This window comes from Asparagus officinalis, chromosome 4 (genome assembly GCF_001876935.1).
Source record: "Asparagus officinalis chromosome 4, Aspof.V1, whole genome shotgun sequence".
Taxonomy (NCBI): domain Eukaryota; kingdom Viridiplantae; phylum Streptophyta; class Magnoliopsida; order Asparagales; family Asparagaceae; genus Asparagus; species Asparagus officinalis.
In genome coordinates this window covers 31,092,125-31,106,811 of record NC_033797.1, presented here as the reverse complement: position 1 = coordinate 31,106,811, position 14,687 = coordinate 31,092,125, and the positions used below count along the sequence as shown (strand labels likewise).

The following is a 14,687-nucleotide window of genomic DNA, read 5'->3' as shown; positions in this document are numbered from 1 at the left end:
TATGATGTGTTGGTTAAACCCTTATTTATCCTAGTCGAATTTGAATTCTGATGTAGTTGTCTCAAAATACCATTTCTTTTATGCATGGGAGAAATAGCATTTTCTTGTATGTATCACGAATTTGGACGTCAGATACAAACAATCAATCGGGTCCAAATTCAAATGCGTATCCATATTGTGACAAATATGGGTATCTATACGCTTCCTAAGAAATGTGGATATTTAGATGTGCAAGAGGTAAAAATGGTACAACTGAAATATACCTACTTCCTCAATAAAAAAAGGTACATATTTAGATAATAAAATTATGCGATATCTTACTATAAACATAGGTAATTGTATAATACGCATATTTATTGTTAAGAAGAATATAAGTCCAATATTGGTACAGACCGAAACTAGTAAGCCAGAATCAAGAGGCCGGAGGTCTAAAGCAGAATAAAGAAGCAAATGGTTTCAGCAGCAGCCGCATTTAAGAAAAATTACAAGCTCTGGCTTCAGAGCAGTCGCTTGCATAGTCAACGTCATATTGTTTTTAAATCAAACATACACAAATAAAATAAGTCAATAAGCCACTACAAAATTGTAATAAACTGGATAAAAAAGTGAGATGCTGCAGCATCATTTCATATTCATCTATGGACATAGGTTTTTTTTTAAGAGGTTTGCAAACTTTAGACGAGCGTGCAACCGTGAAGACGAGAAAATTGTTCAGAAAATGTCAGAAACAGATGAGGAAAGAAAAATTAATCAAGTGTCAATCTAAAAAATCTTCAGCATGTTGCTATAATTACTGTTCAATGAACTTGGACCACATGCAGAGAGCGCACACAGAGCAACTGTTCCTATTGATACCAACCAGGACTAGAAATAAAGAGACCAGCCATGTGGCCAATTTACTTGAATAATAAATTAATTAAGTTATACCAAGTTTCAGCAGTAAAACTGTGAAGAGGTAAAAATGGTGAGATTGAGAGTGATACTGTCGCTATATATGGTTAAATATTTCAACAGCAGCCAGTTCACACTAGGACTAGGTTACCACCTATTATTCAAACCAAGTATTTCCCTGATGGAGCCAAGGATGAGAATATTGCAGTGAATAAGAGATTATGTTACGATGTTTATACCTTGCGCATGCAGTGATGATTACATCTTGATCAGTTTATGTAATTTTCTCTGATCTCTATATGATAAAAGTTCTCATTGAACAAGTCACATAGGTACCGTTTGGCAAATGGTTAAGTGAGGGGTTAACGAGACTTAATCCCTTCTTAACCCGTCAAACACAAAAAATATATACAAGGGTTAAAGTGAGTTAACCCTCCATAATTTGTCAAACATAAAAAACATAGATGGTTAAGCTAACCCCTCTAGAGGGATTAAAATGAGTTAATCCCTCAAAATGAGGGGTTTACTAATACACCTATTTAGAAGGATTAAGAGTTAACCATTCTAATTATAAAGAAAATAGTCAAAATCATTGTTATTCTCAAACACTAAAACTGATCATAAGAGCTAAAATAAAACTTATTTAACGGATTAATAATTTAGTCTTTTAAATTATCAAATGGGCTAAGTACATTAATCATTCTCTTTAACCCCACTTCCTTAACCATTTGCCAAGTTGAATACGATATTAGGTTAAATCCGAGAAATCAGCACTTGGACATAATTGACTGCAGAAATTGACCCTTCAAGATGTGATATTTGCACCCGAAATCAACCATAAAATGAGAAAATTTAAACATTTAATTGCCTCGACTCTTCATGTGCTAAAAGATCACATATTTAGCTATTTTGTTCATGTTCACAGTGACATTGAGTCAACATTTAGCACTGTACATGAGACAGTCTGATTAGATATATGTGATATTATAATATGCAATGTGTGAAAAGTGAGGCAAACGACACCTACGTTGTTGACTTGTTGATATGCTTTAGAAGAATCAGCACGAGAGAGGAAAAGAATATGGATAAATTAAGAAGCCCCAAGACAAGGATCGCAGAGATAAGTCCGGATAAGTACCAAGAAAAAGATGATCACCTCCTCCCCATGACGCAAAATGTGGCTAATGACGTAGGAGAGAGCCCTAATAATCTAGGGATATACCTTTCTTATCCTCCTCCATATAGTCTCCCAATTGACCCGCGTGTCGTATTTTGAATTTTTTTTTTTAAGATTTAGGCTCCTTTATATAGTCTGAAATACATTAGGTTAGGTTGTATATACTTCCAAGGCATTGCGAGAATTAGGAAACACCCTATTATGCCTAGCAAAGGAGAAATGACAGCAAAAGCATAAAAATAACCTTCATTTGTAGTGAATTAGATTGCTGTTACAAAGGTAAATGATAATAAATTTCTAAAAAAATAGAAGATTTTATTAGAGTAACCTATAGGCTATAGCAGTCTCTTGGTAATTTTGAATTTGTACAAAATAATTTCAAATTTGTAATACAAACATAAAATAGAGGTACCTAAAAAAAATCCAAATTACATTTTACCTAAATATATACAATATACTTACATATAATCGGGATGCGTTTTAATGATCTGAAGATTAAAGCATGATATCGCATTAAGCCTCAGAACCCTAAGTTTTAACTTAAATATTAGATTCATGATAAGCCCTCGTTTCCTAACGAAATTAATCTCAAGATGTTGCAATAACACACCCTATCAAATGGGTCTTGATATTTGATACTGAAAACGTATGTTCAGATGGAAAATTATACCTTCATAATTGGCTAAATACCCATATTGGTATTATAATTCAACCCCATTTGCCAAGAAGGTATTTTAAATAAAAAATCGGCATTAAAGCATTTTAATTGATTAAAATTACCAATTAGGTCTTTTTTCTCGTCGGCGACAACTTTTCCGGTGAGAACTCATCACGTGTGTGGCATGTGATGACTTAATCTGTGTTTTAGCTGATGATGTGGCTCGGTTTGCTGATGTGGCTCGGTTTTAGCTGCTGATGTGGCTTAATCACAATTTAAGTCCAAAACGAACCAACCTGAACCCTAAAAATTTCAAAACAAAGATCAAACTTCCACGCATTCACTCCAGATCTCAGATCCAACTCAATTATCTTACCTTTACCGCTAACAGAAGCAGCCAAAACCCCCGATTCCAGGAACTTCTAGAAGAAAACGCCATGGGAATTCGGAGAGAAGAGAGTGAGAAGACGAAGATCACTGCAGACTAGATTGCCGCCGGCGCGGCCATGGATCGATGCAAGAGAAAGAGGTTCTATTTATACGGTAATTTCTCCACGAATTTTTCGCTAATTTATTTACCAATTTTAGAAATGGGGGATTTTAAAATGCATCGACTCTTATTCTTCCTGCCACTACCACGTCAGAAAACCGGTTGAATTAAAATGCACGTGACCAGTTCTTACCGGAAAAGTGGTCGGCGTCAAGCAAAAAGACCTAATTGGTAATTTTAATCAATTAAAATGTCTTAATGCCGATTTTTTATTTAAAATACCTTCTTGAAAAATTGAGTTGAATTAAAATACCAATATGGGTATTTATACAGATTAAGTCATCACGTGTCACACACGTGACGAGTTCTCGCCGAAAAAGTGGTCGCCGACGAGAAAAAGGACCTAATTGGTAATTTTAATCAATTAAAATACATTAACGCCGATTTTTTTATTTAAAATACATTCTTGGCAAATGAGGTTGAACTAAAATACTAATATGGGTATTTAGCCCTTTATAATTTTGGATAAAAATCCAGTACTATTTTCACCAGGCCCTTTCACCAGAAAGAGAGGGGGATAAAAGAAAAAGGATATTCTTGCTTGTCACTATCCAGACAAGGAGCATAAATTAATTTCAAGATAAAACAACTTACGCATTGTTATGAGCAACTGCAACGTAGTTTAGAAATTGCGTTTACTGGAAAATCCCTCCTGGCCTCCTGTGCGTATTTGTGAGTGCAAACACGCTTTTTCAATTGAGAGGCACCAAAAAAGGCAGAATTGTTTCGATCAAAACGGCAATTGCAACATAACCTTGCGTGAGGGGGGTCTTGTTTTTTGTTTTTTGTTTTTTTTATGTTTTTTTTTTGAGGAAAGCAAATCAAAATGCACCCCGAAGACGAGAAACACACTGCATTCAGAACTCCCATGGGGGTGTATTGCTATATCGTCATGCCTTTCGGGCTCAAGAACGCCGGTGCAACCTACCAACGCGCCATGAGTATGATCTTTCGAGATCATCTGCGAAAGACGGTCGAATGCTACGTGGACGACTTGGTCGTGAAAAGTCGCCATAAGGAGGATCACCTCCAAGACTTGAAGGCCATGTTCGAAACAAGATAGGAAGCTGGAGTAACCTCCTTCCTACTTGAACCAAACCAAAACCTGAGTATCTCTCTTAAACATACAGAGCATTTGCAAATGCAACAACATTCTCCACTGTGAATCCAAATTCTTCGAATATCTTTGCAGCAGGAGCACATGCACCTTTATCAGAAATGATGTATCCACCCTTTTCAACTCCTTCAGTTGAAGTTACAGAAACCTTGAGGAAGCTTTTGCCTGAGACTGCAGTGACAGGTGGTCTCATCCTGTTGAGCACTGCAATCCTATAAGCCCCTGCTGTTTCATTACCATCAGCAGGCCGGAGCCTCAAAATGTTGAGCATTGCTCGAAAGCAGATTAAGTGCTCGACAGGCTAGTGGCCTAGTGGCCGGGCACGTCTTCTCCAACCCCAATTGAATCGTGGGTCATCACATAAATAACTCCTGCCTCGCTTTAAAGGCAATACCCTGACTCAAAGGACCTGTACCAAAGAAAACCTCGTTGGATTTAAATCTAACTAAATCTATTTGTGGGCACATATGTTATATCAGTGTGTATTGCTATCTTTGTAGTCGACCCATATAAAGTGATCAATCAGGTAATTGGGTCAATGGATATTTAAATGTGTCATGGGTTAATTGTGCAGATACCAAATTGCAATTCTAATTTAGTGAGGGGCTAAATTAGAAAAATTGTAAGTCTATATACATGGGTTATGGTCCCTAATCTAAGGGTGAAGGTTCTCATTCTCTTCACCCCCATCTAAGAGAGAAACTCAAGAGAGACCCTCTAGATTGGAAAATCTCAAACCCAATATTAAGAGCAAATTCAAATGGATTCAGGTATGCTTGCGCGTTCTTGAGATTATACACTCAAATTCAAATGGATTCAGGTATCTTCAGAAAACAAAAGATTATACGCTCACATACATAAAATCAGAACAGTTGGAGGTCATTGGGTACTTTGATTCTGATTTTGCTGGATGTCAAGATAGCAAAAAGTCTACATCAGACTACATGTATATGTTAGCAGGAGGAGCTATATCATGAAAAAATATCAAACATACACTTGTAGCTTCCTCCACTATGACAGCCGAGTTTGTAGCTTACTATGAGGCATCTAATTAGGGAATATGACTGCAAAATTTTATCACTAGACTGCGCATTCTGAAAAATGTTAAAAGACCACTAAAGTTATTTTGTGATAATAAATCAGCAGTTATGTATTCCAAAACAACAGAAGCTCAACTAAGTCAAAACATATTGACATTTAGTTCCTAGTTGTGAAAGAAAGGGTACAGAGTGGACAGATATCCATAGAGCATATTAGAACAAACTCCATGATAACAATCATCTTACTAAATGATTATCACCCAAGGTCTTTCATGAGCACACTGCTCATATGGGTGTGGTGTTATTTGAGGATATCATGATTTAGCGGGAGTTTAAAATTTGTGATGCTTTATGTTAGGTTGTATTGTATGATCAAAATAAAGTATCCAGTTCATATACTCTATCACATTATGTTTGAGGTTGACCTCACTAAAGTTTAAGGTAGGACCAGTTGAAAATAGACATGTACTGATCAAATTGTATGTAATTTTTTATGTTGTACATCCATGATTGATCTATATCGTTTGATTATATTGGTATATGTAACAATTGATGGGTTTAGTTACGATAAATGTGACGAATGTCGTTTTGATCCTATATTGATATACTCAATGGACGAGATTGTTTGGAAATACCATTATCAATGATAGCTACTTTTGAGCTCATACGGTCGTACACACTTTAAGGAAACATATGGTGCCCAAGTGAGAGATTGTTGGATTTAAATCTAATTAAATCTATTTGTGAGCACATTTGTTACATCAGTGTGTGTTACTATATTTGCAACTGACCCGTATAAAGTGATCAATCAGGTAATTGGGTCAATGAGTATTTAAATATATCATAGGCTAATTGTGCAGATATCATATTGCAATTCTAATTTAATGATAGGCTAAATTAGAAAACTGCAAGTCTATATATAGGGGTTATGGTCCCTAATCTAAGGGTTCACCCCCATCTAAGAGAGAAACTCAAGAGACCCTCCAGATTGGAAGATCTCAAACCCAAAATTAAGATCCGTACAAATTCAGATGGATTCAGGTATGCTTCCGCGTTCTTGAGATTATTCTCTTTGAATTAATCAAGGTTAAAAGTCCAACAAACCCCACAAACAGAATATAAATACTACAAGCACAATAAATCATACAAAGAGAGGGTAATTTTTAAATCTGCAATTTTTTTTTCTATTACTCAAAATGCCTACCAATAGTGATTTCAATCCCAGGTGTTAAGGTCTCAGGATGACCAGAAGTTCTGCTTTCCCACTGCCTTAAACCCTTCAAATCCTCAATCTGAACCGCCACAGTTTGAACAATTTAGTCGAAAGAATGTTACAGTTCAATGAGTAAAAGTATCGAACAGATTAATACAGATCAATTTATTAATATAGACTCTAAGAATTTAAGACGATATTCCAATAATAGAAGCAAATTTCTTTCACAAACGAAAACAATGGCCACACCATTCCTAAATTCTTTTGATACTGATTCAGATTTGTTTTGTACCCGAACTCATTAGGGGTGCATTTTGGAGATTTTGTATGGGAAAACGACTCAATTTAAGGATATAGGGTTTTGTCCGGCTGTCATACATAGAGGGGGTGGCCCCGCCTGGAGATTAGTATAATCATCGGCAAGACGAAGTTGTGATCTGAGGTTCTCTTGTGTATCTCTCTAATTAGTGTCGCTGCTCATGGCGGAACTCGTTCTAAATCACGTTAAATTTATGCGGTTGTGTCTCGTTGTGATTTCCTATGATCTCGATCTCGGTTTCTTTACTTCTTCCCTAACGCTTGTCAATATATCTAGCAAACATGTCGTTCAGTAGAACGACCTTGTTATTGATCTTGATGGACTCTACTCCCATAAAGTGGTCAGTTGCTCTCTCTTCTCCAGGATCATTTGTGAAGGCACGTGAAAGGCTAAGTGGTTTTTGGTTTTTGCTCTCGTGGGGTCCACGAGAATTCGTGAGGAGATGTGAACGTGCTCATCTCCGCATGAATAGATTTCTAGTGGGGGCCACGAATAGATGTGTGAAGAGATAAAGAGATCACGTTCTTGTGATCGTGATAGGCCCACCCGATTTCCCCCCTATAAATATCAATGTGCGGTTCCCTAGGGCTTTGTGCAGTGCAGGAATTAAGGGAGAAAACAGAGACGGAGCTTCTGAAATTAGCGGCGACAGAGCTGGTTTTTTGGAGAAAAATCACAGGAGCAAAAAGGGTGCGTGTGCAGAGCTTTGGGCTTCATGCAAAAGTGTTGGCAGCGTTCTTTTTGAGCGGCGTGCAAAGAGTCCTTTTGTGCTTTTAAGAGAGATAATTGTGTGAGGGTTTAGATTGAGTGATTGTAAACCCTAGTTGTATTACCCCCTCTCTAATAGTAGATCTCCCCCTCCTTGTCCTGTGGACGTAAGCAGTTTGCCGAACCATGTAAAATTAATTTATTTGTGTTTGTGGCCATTGTAATAGTTTTTAGGATCCCTCGACAAGTCAGTCCTAGAACTGATGAGAGGAAGAGCCGATATCTCACTTTGTTGAGATATTCGCTTCAGATTCTTGTTTCCTTGGTGAGACATGAATTCTTATTGGGATCTTTCTCTCTTATTGTGCACCAGAAACTCTGCCAAAATTTTTGCTACGCACAACAAGTGGTATCAGAGCTCGGGCTACGCTTGGGCTATTTGGAGGAGTAGATCAATTTGGAGGCTCGTTCAGGGCTTCGTTTGGTGATAAATGTGGGATCTTTTGATAAAAAGATCCTATCTTTTCAGTTTTGGATCTATTCTTTGTTCGTTGGTGCATTGAGAAAGATGTCGGGGAAAGAAGGTGCTTCGGGTGTCGAGGGTGGTGCTTCTAGCGCGAAGACCATTCAGAGTTTGAATATCCACTCTAATGGAGATGTGAGGTTTTGGATGCGCTGAACGCGCAGAATTTGGAGGATACCTTGGAGTTAGATGGCAAGCCAGATAATATTGAAGAGAATGTTTGGAAGAAGATGAATCGAATGGCGTGTGGTGTGATTAGGTCTTGTTTGACTCAAGATCTAAAATATGATGTGATGAATGAGACTTCTGCGAAGAAGATTTGGGAGATTCTCGAAAGCAAGTATCTGACAAAGAGTGTTGAGAACCGTTTGCATTTGAAGAGGAGACTTTATCGTTTTCGTTGAAGAAGGGAACCTCAATTAGAGATCACATGAACACCTACACAAAGCTTCTTGTGGATTTGACGAATGTGGATGTCATAATTGAAGATGAGGATAAGGCGTTGCTGTTGTTGAGTTCCTTGCCAGACGAGGAATATGAGACATTCGTCCTTACTCTTATTAATGGGAAGGCAACCCTTTCGTATAATGAGGTCACCGCCGCACTTGTGAATTATCAGCTTCGAAAAAAGGATAAAGAGGCTTCAGTTGAGCCAGTAGCGGAGGCATTAATCGCAAGAGGGAAGGGTTCAAACCGAAAGAATTGGAAGTCACAGTCTAGAGTATGACATCCTACAATTAGAAAAGATCAGTGTGTTTGGTGCAAGGAGACTGGTCATTAGAAGAAAGACTGCCCAAAGCTCGAAGAATGGATGAAGAATAAGCAGAAGGGAAAAAGGAAGCAACCATCAGAAGCAAACATCGTATCGGATGGTAATATTTCTGACTCTTCTATTTATTCGTTTTCTACCAGTCCTACATGTAGCTATTCGGAGGAATCCGAGTGGATGTTGGATAGTGGTGTGACATATCATGTGTGCCCTAGAAGGGAATGGTTCTCCAGTTTTGAGAAGCTGGTGGATAGTGGCGTGGTATACATGGCTGATAACCGTGCATGTCAGATCCTTGGTATAGGAAAAATTCGCATAAAAATGTTTGACGGGACTGTTAGGGAGTTAAATGATGTGAGATATGTTCCTTCTTTGAGGAAGAACTTGATCTCAATTGGAGCTTTGGTTGGAGAGGGTCTGAATGTTCGAATTGAGGACATGGTTCTCAAGATTGTGGAAGACTCTCGGATTGTGATGAAGGGCGTCAGGAGGAATAACCTGTATTACTTGACTGGAGGTATAGTGGCAGGTGGAGAACTGGCAACTTCTATTGATTCAACTAGACTGCGACATTTGGGGCTTAGTCATTGCAGTATTGATTCCTCGTATAGATTGAAAGAGGGTGCGAAGACCTGCAGTTTGAAGTTCAGTGAACATGTTAATGTGAGCAAGAAGACCGAGGTAAAGTTTGGCACCTCTATTCACCGTGCTAAGGGCCGTTCTGGAGGAGTTCACGTGGATGTTTAGGGGCCTTCCAAAGGGGCATCATTGGGAGGTAATAGGCGTTTGGTTTCCTTTGTTGGTGGCTGTTCTAGGCGTGTTTGGGTTGCAACCAAATCCCCATTGGAGAAAGTCCTAGTAGTCTCTAACAGTTTGAAGAAGTGTAAGATAGATAAAAAGGTAAAGGTACTTCATTCTGGTTTTGGTAAGAGGTACAAGATGGACCTATTTCTGTATTGGAGACGAACTCACGGTATTTCGAGACACTTCATTAGAAATAAAATCTTGGGGCAACTTGATAGGGTGGCAAATTTGGAGAACCGTGCCTTGCTGGAGGAGGATCGGTGTTTGTTGTCAAGCAATGGTTTGCAGAAGAGTTTCTGGACTGAGGCTTCGACATATTTGGGTTATCCTATTAAAGAGTTGTCAACTGCTGTGATTGGAGATAAAACTCCATTGGAAGATAGGTCTGGTTATGTCACTTCGGTTGAGGCTTCGATGAGGGAGCTAATTGACTCTCAGCAGGTGGAGAGTTTTGGACAGACCTTAGAGGTATCGCAGCGGGTGGAGTGTGATGCTACTCCACATTAGGTGAAGATTACTCCAGATCATACTGCATTGTTTGGGATTACAGCTGAGGTGACACAGCTTAGGGATCATTTGGATTCGGATGCAGATGATAAGCTGATTGATTCGAGTACAGCTGGCAGACATAGTTTGGATATGGCCATTGGTTCGCCTCAGGTGGAGGTGTTTGAGGTCATTGGAGGTGCTATCAGCCGCAGAGTTGATGATATTGGAGAAGGGTTGCGAACTCTTCTAGTGGATTGAGGCTTTTGGAGGCCATTTGGGTGAACTACGTGAAGGCTTGATTCCTTGGGCAAGAGGATACGTAGGCAGTTATTTATGATGCAGCCGATTTGGGAGTTGATACCAACATGTAGAGAGTGTTTGCATTCTCATTTGGGTCTCAACTTGTTGTTGATTGAGTCCGTTGTCGTGAATTGTTTCACGTCGTCCTGGACGCAACAAGTGAGACATTTATTTGGTTGGTGTCGGCTCAGTTTTGACAAAACTTCGCCGATGTGGAGAATTGTGAAAGCACATGAAAGGCTAAGTGGTTTTTGGTTTTTGCTCTCGTGGGGTCCACGAGAATTCGTGAGGAGATGTGAACGTGCTCATTTCCGCGTGAATAGATTTCTAGTGGGGGCCACGAATAGATGTGTGAAGAGATGAAGAGATCACATTCTCGTGATCGTGATAGGCCCACCCGATTTTCCCCCTATAAATATCAATGTGCAGTTCCCTAGGGCTTTGTGCAGTGCAGGAATTAAGGGAGAAAACAGAGACGGAGCTTCTGAAATTAGCAGCGACAGAGCTGGTTTTTTGGAGAAAAATCGCAGGAGCAAAAAGGGTGCGTGTGCGGAGCAAAAAGGGTGCGTGTGCAGAGCTTTGGGCTTCGTGCAAAAGTGTTGGCAGCGTTCTTTTTGGGCGGCGTGCAAAGAGTCCTTTTATGCTTTTGAGAGAGATAATTGTGTGAGAGTTTAGATTGAGTGATTGTAAACCCTAGTTGTATTATCCCCTCTCTAATAGTAGATCTCCCCCTCCTTGCCCCGTGGACGTAGGCAATTTGCCGAACCACGTAAAATTAATTTGTTTGTGTTTTTGGTCATTGTAATAGTTTTTAGGATCCCTCGACAAGTCAGTCCTAGAACTGATGAGAGGAAGAGCCGATATCTCACTTTGTTGAGATATTCGCTTCAGATTCTTGTTTCCTTGGTGAGACAGGAATTCTTATTGGGATCTTTCTCTCTTATTGTGCACCAGAAACTCTGCCGAAATTTTCGCTGCGCAAAACATCATTGCTCACTTTATTTATAAGCAGTTTCTCTAGCCTCATCACTGACTCCATAGAAGTTTCAAAGGAGGCAGATCGAATACGTTCACATCAGAAAAATACTCAATAGCTAAGCAATGCACAATAAAGAAAGAACATCGCGCTAATGAAGAAAGGAAATACAGTAGTAGGTTTACCAAACGACTGAATTTAGGTAGACGCTTGAATTGAAAGAAAGTAGCAGAGGCAGGAAACCCTTTCAGCAGGTATCTTGCTCTCTACTTCGACTAACCTCTTTGGTGGCCAGAGGATATATTTGGTCCATGCCTCCTGTAACTGGTACTTGGTAGCGTATCTATCTGTATTTGCTACTGCATATATTTCATTATTCCTCTATGTTATGTCTCCCATCATCTACAAACAATTGCAACCGTGAATCAAAAAAATTCAGTAAAGTTTGTTTCTTTTCAATCGATCAGACCCACAAAGAATCTGCGGTAAAGCAAATTCTGCTCAATACTATTGCTGATGAAACAATCGTAAGAATTTAATGGCGACGGCCGACGTCCCAAATGATGCACGAACTGCAGAATTGAATTTCAGATGGCCTTATACTCATTATCAGAACTAGGGTTTTAGAGGAGAAAGGGACCTCGATGGGTCGGGACTGCTGTCATCAGTGCTGAGAAGAGCCTAAGCACGACAATCGGAGTGGAGATGAAGGGCTCTCCTTCGCGCCCGCCATAAGAAGAAGGAAGAAGAGAGGTCGCGGTGTCAGGTGCTAGAATTCAGCAGGAAATTAACCACTTAATAGAGAAGCCAGAGGAAGGTTGGGAAGCTCAGGCATTAGCCATCTGAGCTGAAGATGGGACTGCAAAGGCAGAAGCTGAAGCTGAAGATTTAGACAGACATGGATTAATACGCAAAGACTTGGACTGATATGCAAATAACCAAGGCTATAGAACAATAATTGTATAGTTCAGGGCTTGCGTGTAATAAATGAACTCATTAGTTGTTAGTTTGTTACGTTAACCGTTAGTCTGTTAATTCAGTTTTGCACAGACACTGTATGTGCACGTGCACATGCTGAGTTCTCAAGGAGAAGTTGTATAAAAAGGGAACTTGTACAGATCAAATGACAAGTTGAATAAAGTACATCTCCTCTTCTCAATTCTTAACTCTAATTCCTCTCTTCTCCTTCCCCTTCCCAGTTATCTTTTTCTTGAATCCTGGTTTCAATGGCCAAGGATAATTCTAAAAGGTTCAACATAGGCTTTAAATCCTCTCAATTGGTATCAGAGCAGATCTCGTTGGAGTCGGAAGCTGCTGCAGACGACGCCATGGCCGATCCTGAGGAAATTACTTAGGAAGAAACAACTACAGAGGAGCGGCTGGTTAAGGTGGAAGAAGCAGTTATGCAACAAAGTTTCTTGACTCGACAACTAACTGCCAGGATGGAGGAATTGTCTTCTCAATTGACTACTCAGATATCCTCTCAATTATCTCAAGTATCTTCTCAAATATTTTCTCAGTTTCAAAATATTGCCCAAGAATTCAAGCAATCAAAGGATCAAGGTCAAGAAGTTCCAAGATCAGAAGCTGGAGATGAACGGAGAATGTTGAATTCAGAACCAAGGCAAGGCGCAGGGCTTTTAGGGCCAGGTATTAGAGGAATGAACAGACATGGTCCAGATCAGACACCAAGAACCTTTCAACCACCCAGAGAGGTAGATATCAATGGTGAATCCCAACCAAAACTCAATCTTGGTAATTTCTACCCTAAGAATTATTTTTTCAGTAATCAAAAGTTGGTTCAACCCAAGTCTCTACGCCTAGATTTTCCTTCTTTCTCTGGAAATGAGAATGTTATAGCCTGGCTAGAGCAAACTGAACAGATTTTTGAGTATTATGACATCAAGAGTGATGAATGGGTTAAGGTCTGTTCTTTCCATTTGAGAGAAGAAGCATTGCAATGGTATATGTGGCTTGCAAAGAATCTTGAAGATTTCTGTCAGTGGGAAGTCTTTAAAGAAGAGATTATTACAAGATTTGGACCCAGTGAATTATAAAGACCCTATGATGCTTTTTCAACCCTGAAACAAACTAACTCAGTAAGGGACTATCTAGGAAGATTTGAACAAACTCTGAGCTTACTGGATGATCAACCTTCTAGGAGACATATCTTGGAAAGGTTCATAGTGGGGCTTAAAGAGGAATTGAAGTATGAAGTAACAGCCTCCAGACCTTCATCATTAAAAGGAGCAATATCCCTAGCAAAACTATTTGAGGATAAACTTAGAAATGAAAAGAAACTTAGGGGGAACTGGAATACCTTAGGAGTACCACCAACTAATTCTTCTCCCTACCAGTCTTTGAGAGAGAACACCAAGCCTCCTTTCCAACTCAAGAAGCTAACTCCTGAGGAGATACAAAGGAGGAGAAGCCAGAATTTATGCTTTACTTGTGATGAAAAGTGGTCTAGAGGACATCAGTGCAAGGGCAAGCAATTGTTCCTTTTAGAAGGGATTTTACAAGGGGGTTCAGAGGAGAATGAAGTTGATGATGATGAAGAAGGAGAAGAAAACATAACCTTAGAGTTAGCTGAGAGTTTGGTGAAAGGAGCACCCTCTATTTCAGTACAAGCACTAAGTGGAATTAATGCCTCTCATACTATTAGGGTGGTGGGCTACTATAAGAATCAAGCTGTTAGCATCCTAATAGATTCTGGATCAACCCACAATTTCATAAATTCCAAGTTGGTAAAGAAATTGGGACTAACAGTAACTGAATCTAATAGTTTTGATGTCTTAGTAGCAAGTGGGGAATTGATTAAAGGTGGTGGAGTGTGCCAAGAAGTGTCCCTAGAATGTCAGGGGGTAAAGATCCGGGTTAATTTGTTGGTGATGCCAATGGGTGGTAGCCAAATTGTCTTAGGGGATGATTGGATGAAGACTCTTGAGGATATTACTCTAAATTTTAAGAAGTTATAGGTAACATTTGTGAGTGATGGAGTTAAGAGAACACTGCAGGGGGTACTCCCAGGAGAATTGCAGCTGGTTGATAGCAAGGCCATTTCCAAAACACTCAGGGGACAAGAGCATGAATTTTTGATTCAGTTATGTAGTGTAGGCCTACAAACATGCACAATAGAGGAAATACATGAAG

The 14,687-nt window shown here is 39.4% G+C and overlaps 1 long non-coding RNA gene across 1 annotated transcript; it reads right to left on the bottom strand.

Moving 5' to 3' along the window:
- Positions 4,705–12,078, bottom strand: LOC109837098. Its single transcript, XR_002246183.1, has 3 exons — positions 11,720–12,078; positions 6,638–6,725; positions 4,705–4,802 (listed from the first exon to the last, which is right to left on the bottom strand). It is a non-coding gene; the product is annotated as an uncharacterized LOC109837098 (long non-coding RNA).